The following is a 7,975-nucleotide window of genomic DNA, read 5'->3' as shown; positions in this document are numbered from 1 at the left end:
TTGTTTTCTTGTGATCCTTCATCTTCAAGTATATATAGATGTAGAATGTTTGGTCGCTAATATTTGTTGGTCGGATGATAGGTGTGTACCCCAAGAAGAGTGGAAAGATGCCTTGGAGAAATACTGCATTTTGAAGCAAGTTAAAAGTCTTGTAACTGCTGGTTGGTGTAGAGAAAGGAATTTGTCTTTGGCTCTAGATTGTTTTTGGAAAATTCAAGATGAATGATCAGTGAAAGGTGATTTTCTTTTTCGTCGTGCTAAATTAATACAACCTTTTGACATTAGGAACAATTTTCTTGCTGTTAGTCATGAAGTACATTTATGCATTTCATCCAACCAGAAGAGACCAAGAGCCTGATGGTCCAACTGCCATATTATGATGCAGTCTGTTTGACCGCAGTGGTCGGAGGGACCGACTGACGCTTCCGACCTGGTCAAGGAACCCGGCAGGGCGTCGGTCGGATTGTAAGCCCTACAATGAAGGGGGTGCCTGCGCAGGCATTTTCATAGGGATTACGATGCCTCTTTCTCACAGGCTTTCCAGGGTGCTCTGACCATCATGGAAAGGCTATCGGAAAGGGACTTTGGGGGCCCCTAGCAAGGCTCCTGTTCCATGTGGGCCTCTGCTATATGGTCCTAAACATCCATGCACACGGTGCATGGATGTTTGAAAAATGCTCTTTTCCATTACACCTTGTGCAGTGGCCAGTTTCCTGGGTCACTGCTCAAGCCGCAATGGTTAACACCACTCTACGATTACTTCCACGGCAGTCACATCGTAATTGAGCTGTGTGGACCACCAACTCCTTGTCGGACGGTCAAATGTCCGAAACAATGGCAGTCAGTTGCTCGTTCGACCACCATCGTAATGAGTCCCTTGGGTTTTATATGGGTAACCAGGAATGGCAAAAGACATTGAGGAATAGGTATATAAGTGTAGCAATTGTCAGAAAAAAGAAATGGGTCTTACAACAAGGGTTCCTCCCTTAACAGTTATTAATACACCTACAAATGTTTGAGAGAGGGTTGCTATTTATTTTACTGGACCCTTCATTATCTTCCTGTACAACACAAATATGCCATTGTTTTGGTACATTATATTTAAAAATGGTTGGAAGTCAGATTTGTAGAAGAAACTCACACCAAAAGTGTCATCACCTTTTTCACTGATATTTTTGCCAGAGATGGTTTCCTGATGAACTAATGTCAGACAATAGTGTGCAATTTGTTTAAAAAGAAACATTACAATTTATGGGTGGGGTGTTTTAAAACACAAACAGTGCAGCTTGTACCACCCACAATCAAACGGTCTCATAGAGAATGCATAGAATGGTAGTAGAATGCGTGTGTGGAGCATCTTTGAGAATTGTGGGTGTGAAAGATGCAACCAGGACTATGTTATGGGAACACCGTAATACGCCCAACAAAGACACAGGTTTTACTCCTTTATGTGCCGTTTGATTTTCTTAAGCCGGAATGATTATCCAAATTTGACATTTTGGTGCATAATGCACCATTAAGGAGCTCTGGGGGAAGTGCGTTTCAGTAAAATATTGATTCTAGGTGTGATCAGAATAAGGTCAGATTTGATTCCATTAAGTGTGTTAAGAGATTGCACATAAGTAAAGGTGATTGAGTGCAACTGAAATTACCCAGAGAAGTGTGAGATAAGGGGGAGTGAGGTTCAGTCAACCTAAAGTTTTTTTTGACTTGCCTATAACTTTGGCGCTGTTTGATGAAGCTTCATGAATTGTTCCAATAAAAGTGCTCCGGTGATTCTTGTTGCACATTGAAAGTTTCGGGGGGATTTGTGAAGTGGGGGCTGAAAAATGGGTTGAAAAAAGGATGTATTTGCAATGTTAATTCCCAGAGGAAGCTGTTAACACAACTACAGCCCGATCCACTGAACAGAAATACATCAAATATGGCAGAAATGTTTACACAGATTACGCTTTCAGATATTTGGTGTAAATCCATTTACTAGTTTTTGGGAAATTTAAGAAGAAAAACTTTTATATATCTCTGTGGCTACGGATATTCCACAGAGGCGTCTTGATTAATCGCAAAGACACATGCCTAAAAGAATGCAGTGATTGGATAGCCTTAATGTGAACAGAAAGTTGCAGCTGCCATTTTAGCACTTAGGAACGGTTCTCAGGGATGAAAATCGGTGTGAAAAGTAGTATAAGGGGTTAGGGGGGAGGCACTCTGACCCCATGTTTGAGCAATGGATGTGTTAATGAGGCAAGTTATGTGCTCCAAATGTTTTTTTTTAGCACATGTGATATTCGCCATGACGTGGCGACCTCCAGCTTGGCAGACAGGAATAAGAGGAGCACTCAATTTTATTCCTAAAGCAACAATGTAATCTAATCTAATCCAAGGGTGCGTCACTACGAAATTGTGTTGGCTTGACACAAAAAGTGAATATAATGGCTAAGTAGAGAGAACCTACTAGTAGTGAAAATTGTGATGCATGAAAATATAGATTATTACATGTCCAATGTGCTATTTACATATTTCTCAACAAATAAGAAAACCATAGTTCATGATTGTTCGTAGGTCAGTTAGTGTTGATTTTCTGAAGTCATGGTGCCCGATGCATTTCGGGACCCGAAGGTACCCTTCTTCAGGGGCGACCTCCAGCTTGGCCCCATGTAACGTCACGTGGTAGGTGATAATGGGGTAAACCCTTTGTTCACCGACCTGGGTCAGCATGTAGTTACAAAAAGAAGTGGTCGGTTACAAAGCATATTCATAGTTTTCATTTCATCAGTAAATGGTTCAAAGGTACACATCAACCATGTCAGAGCAAAACTGAGTTTAATTCAGCTGTAAGCAGTGGTATTCAATTTATACACAGTTATTTGGTATTTAATTCATACATTACATAACGGCGAATGTGGTCATTATTCAAAATAGTGCTCAGTGAGTGTCAAAAAGAAGGGTTCCAGATTCAGTAGGGTAGGGGGTGATTGGAATAGATGGAGGGACAAAGAAAAGGAATTGTGTCCTGTAAACAATTCAAAATTAATCTTGAAACATTTCCTGTCTATAACAGTTCACGCTGTTCCCTATACAAACAATACACGAAAGCCAATTATGGCAAATCCTAACGTGACGTGTATGTTGTAGAGTAATGTTGTCGACGTTTCGACCCCAGTATTAAGGGCGGGTGATTCCTCAGTTTAGGGTCTTCATCAGGACAGTGAAGAAAGTGTTAGTGAGCACCTACGGAAATAGATACATATATCACTCAGTAGGGTGAAATTAAAAACTATTAAAAAGGGGCATCAATAAATGGTTCCTAAACTCGTGTACCTACATTGATTCAGGCGTATCATGGAGTCCCACCTCAGTTGGAGACTTGCGCCGTTGTCGCTGTTCTGTGAAAGAACAATTGACATTTAGGAAGGTTTGAGTTTGAGTCGGGCAGGTCAGGGAGGAGACACCCCACACAGGAGATGCCCCTACTTACTAGATTCTTTAAAGTTGTCAGCCTTGGGTAGATGATGGCAGTCCCAGTACCAAAAACTTAATTGCTGATTTGTTAATCCTGCACTATTAATATACATTGAGAAGCTGATCTAACTTCCCTTTGTGATTAAAGGCTAATAAGGACGATTGTCCGTTCGACTATTCACACAGGCACGCAAACCATTGGTCCAGAGTGATATTGTGGGTGATTAGCTAAGTCACCAGTTGAACATTGGTTCGGCTGACTGCATGATAGAACACTACGGCATAGAAAGGTTTATCCAATGCAGAGAGCAAGAACAGCCGTCAGTGCCACCAGTTGAACGTAGGTCACATATCCACAGTATTAAACACAGTATTCTTAGAAGGTATTATTGAAACTTATCTAAGTTTTAAACAGTATTAAACACAGTATTCTTAGATGGTATTGTTAGACTGTGAGTCCTAATGGGTCACTGATTCACTAATTCCGTTAAAAGAAACATATCCTAGTATACCCTTTCTGTACATAAAGCATTTTCAAAAATCAGGGATCAGTTGATAGTCCCGCTAGCTGGGAGTAGGTAGCATCAAGTTCATTAAGACCATTATCCACAGTGTCCAGAGTGTACATCCATTTACATTCACGCAAGTTAAGTAGCGAATTTAAGTCACCCCCTCTAGGTCCAATCTCAATTTTCTCAACCACCAGCCTAGCACAGGTACGTTAGACAGAAAGGCTGTCTTGTTCGCCCTGCGGGCCTCGGATTCTAATAGCGCTACCAGTACTCCTCCGCATGGACTTCTGAAATAACTTTACCAGTGTGTCCCCGCATCCGAGGTTTCTTTAAAACCCCGATCTATTTACAGACGCACGGCGTTTTTTGTATCCCAGCATTTACAGACGCACGGCGTTTTTGGTATCCTAGCAACTCCGGTTCCCACAACGCTGTAATTATGCCCCCGCACTTGAGGTCTTTTAATGTATTTAGAAGTCCCGACCTGGCCCCGGAGGTAATGGGGCTGGATTTACAACCAGGAATACTCTCCTGTGGGACAGATTGGGGTTAATTAAGTGGTCACCTCAATCTCAACGTTCTTAATGTCGCCCGAATAGCAACTTCCACACAATGACTCTAGTTAAGATTCTCATTGTGTTTTTGGTCTTTTACAGATGATGTGAGAAACTTTTCACAAACTAATCCTTTAAGTGGGTGTTGGACTGATAACACACCCACTAATACGAAATTAAGAAAATTTTCAAGTAAGTTGTTCCTCTCTGAACCCTATGAATTCCATCTGCACTTTTAGAACACTGTGCACTTCTGCCACTGGCATAGAGATACATGGATATATATTTTTATCCACAGATCCCACGCCATCTCCCGTACTGGGACTGCCATCATCTACCCAAGGCTGACAACTTTAAAGAATCTAGTAAGTAGGGGCATCTCCTGTGTGGGGTGTCTCCTCCCTGACCTGCCCGACTCAAACCTTCCTAAATGTCAATTGTTCTTTCACAGAACAGCGACAACGGCGCAAGTCTCCAACTGAGGTGGGACTCCATGATACGCCTGAATCAATGTAGGTACCCGAGTTTAGGAACCATTTATTGATGCCCCTTTTTAATAGTTTTTAATTTCACCCTACTGAGTGATATATGTATCTATTTCCGTAGGTGCTCACTAACACTTTCTTCACTGTCCTGATGAAGACCCTAAACTGAGGAATCACCCGCCCTTAATACTGGGGTCGAAACGTCGACAACATTACTCTACAACATACACGTCACGTTAGGATTTGCCATAATTGGCTTTCGTGTATTGTTTGTATAGGGAACAGCGTGATCTGTTATAGACAGGAAATGTTTCAAGATTAATTTTGAATTGTTTACAGGACACAATTCCTTTTCTTTGTCCCTCCATCTATTCCAATCACCCCCTACCCTACTGAATCTGGAACCCTTCTTTTTGACACTCACTGAGCACTATTTTGAATAATGACCACATTCGCCGTTATGTAATGTATGAATTAAATACCAAATAACTGTGTATAAATTGAATACCACTGCTTACAGCTGAATTAAACTCAGTTTTGCTCTGACATGGTTGATGTGTACCTTTGAACCATTTACTGATGAAATGAAAACTATGAATATGTTTTGTAACCGACCACTTCATGTAACGTCACGGCCACTTCACGACTATCATGGCGTTATCAAAGATATGGTGAAAATTATAAAGATATATAAATTTACACACACGCACACACACCCCCTTAGTTTTACTTAGATACTGATAAACACATACACAGACACTCATGCACCTACTGATATACACCCAGTCAAAGACTTATACACCCACTCAGATTAACACTCTGTCGCTAGCATATCTTTTCAAACACTCATGCACCCATTCATAGACCCACTCAGAGACTAATACTCCTACGTACAGAGCCATTCAGCAACTCACACACCTATGTTCAGACCCACTCAGAAACTGGTACACCTAGTCACATACCCAGTAGGAGACTTATGGACCTTCTCACATATCTAGTGAGGCATTGATGGTCCCACTAACAGACCCACGCAGACACTGAATGACTTAGACACACAGTTAGAAACCCACTCACAGACTCAGGAACCCATTAACAGACCCAGTCAGAAACTCATGCAGTTTTGGGAAAATGTAAAAGAACACAATGCACCAGGTATGAGGCAATTAATACTGCGCTTATCACTATAGTGAGGTCATATGTAATATTCACTTTTTTGGTGCATAGGACCTGAAGTTCAATACCCTTAAGCCTCCTAGGGTTAGAAAACCCCACAGAGAACACAACAACAATTTGTGGTTAATATAGGACATTGATTCATCAGATGTTGTTCCAATTTACCTTTATTCATGAGCTCTTCTTCATAATAAAAATAAAACCGTAGCCAACGTATTTCATCCTCTCGGACTTCTTCAGGCCTACAAATAATGTACATAAATACAAATTATATATTTACAAAATACTGAAGACACAACAATTGTGTAAAATATATGCTTCTCTCTTGTCATCCAACTTAATGTAACTCTGCTCTCCATCCCATCTGGATATTATAAATAGACAGAATAAATTTACCACTATCTGAATATTTGATTTCAGCAGGGATCAATTTGAACGAAACAAGTACATTTTGTAGGTCAAGGATATCGTCTTATATATATATATTACCTACTGGCGGTCGCCAGTAGGTAGTTATAGTTAGGACCTAGTTTCCCTAGGAAATCTGCAACATTCTATTGGGAATAACTTTGGTGCCGGTTGATGAATCTTTGTGAATTTCTCAAATAAGATGGCCCGCTCCGCTCCGCTCCTTCCTTGAAAGGTTTGGGGGGATTCGGGAAGTGGGGGCTGAGAAAAAGGGGGGGTCCCAAAACATGTTTTCCCCATGGTTTTTTCCATGGGACGATTAGACACGGCTACAGCCCGAATGGCTAAACGGAATTACTAGAAATTTGGCACAATGGTAGAGTCTGATTCGCAGATCGCACTTCTGTTTTAATAGTGTAAATCCCTCCAGTAGTTGTTGAGAAAAGCGAAAAAATGTATATATCTATAAGTGCGCACCAAGCGTGCACGAGCGGAATTCTGATTTGCTGTTAGACATGTGTGCACATTCGATTCGGTGGTAACCAGGAAGTGTTGGCCGCCATTTTGTCAGTGTGAGGCTGAAAAGAGGGCAAAATAAAAGTGAAGAACATGAAAAAGGGGCAGGGTAGAGAGTCCCTGACCCCCTAGACTTTCTCAGGAGGTCCCTGAAGGACCCCGAAGGCCAAAATACATTTTTTTTTTTTTTAAATTGCAAGGTGTGCGCATGGTGCACGCATTCTCGAGGCTTACGAGAGTGAAAAACAAAAGTGGAAACGTGAAAAGGGGGCAGGGTAGAGTCTCCCTGACCCCCTAGGCATTCTCAGGGGGTCCGTGAAGGACCCCAAAGGGCAAAAAAACAATTTTTTTTAAATTTAAGAGCAGCCATTTTGTGTAGTTTTAGAAGAGAGTGAAAAACAATAGTAGAAAACGTGAAAAGGGGGCAGGGTAGAGTCTCCCTGACCCCGTAGGCCTTCTCAGGGGGTCCCTGAAGGACCCCAAAGGGCAAAAAAACATTTTTTTTCTTTTTTTAAATCACGAGGTGCGCACATGGTGCGCGCACGTTGAAAAAAATCACAAAAAAAGGAAAATAACAAATTTGAGTGTTTATTGTTGATTAAAGATGTAGACTATACTGTTCAACTTTAACCAAATCATAAAAACTAGCGGTGCCATTGCATATTACTGGATACAGTCAATCTATTATAATACACAAAGGCAGTTTGTGAAAAACAAATATATAAAAAATATAAAAAATGATACAGAAATTACATGTTAAAAACTTTCAAAATTCACTGAAAAAAACATATGTTTCAGACCTGATATAGTTAGAAATTAGTATTTAAAAAACCTTGCAAATTCACTGAAAAAACCATAGGTTTAA

Source organism: Lissotriton helveticus, chromosome 3_1, assembly GCF_964261635.1.
Source record: "Lissotriton helveticus chromosome 3_1, aLisHel1.1, whole genome shotgun sequence".
NCBI classification, from domain to species: Eukaryota; Metazoa; Chordata; class Amphibia; order Caudata; family Salamandridae; genus Lissotriton; species Lissotriton helveticus.
This window is presented reverse-complemented; position numbering follows the sequence as displayed.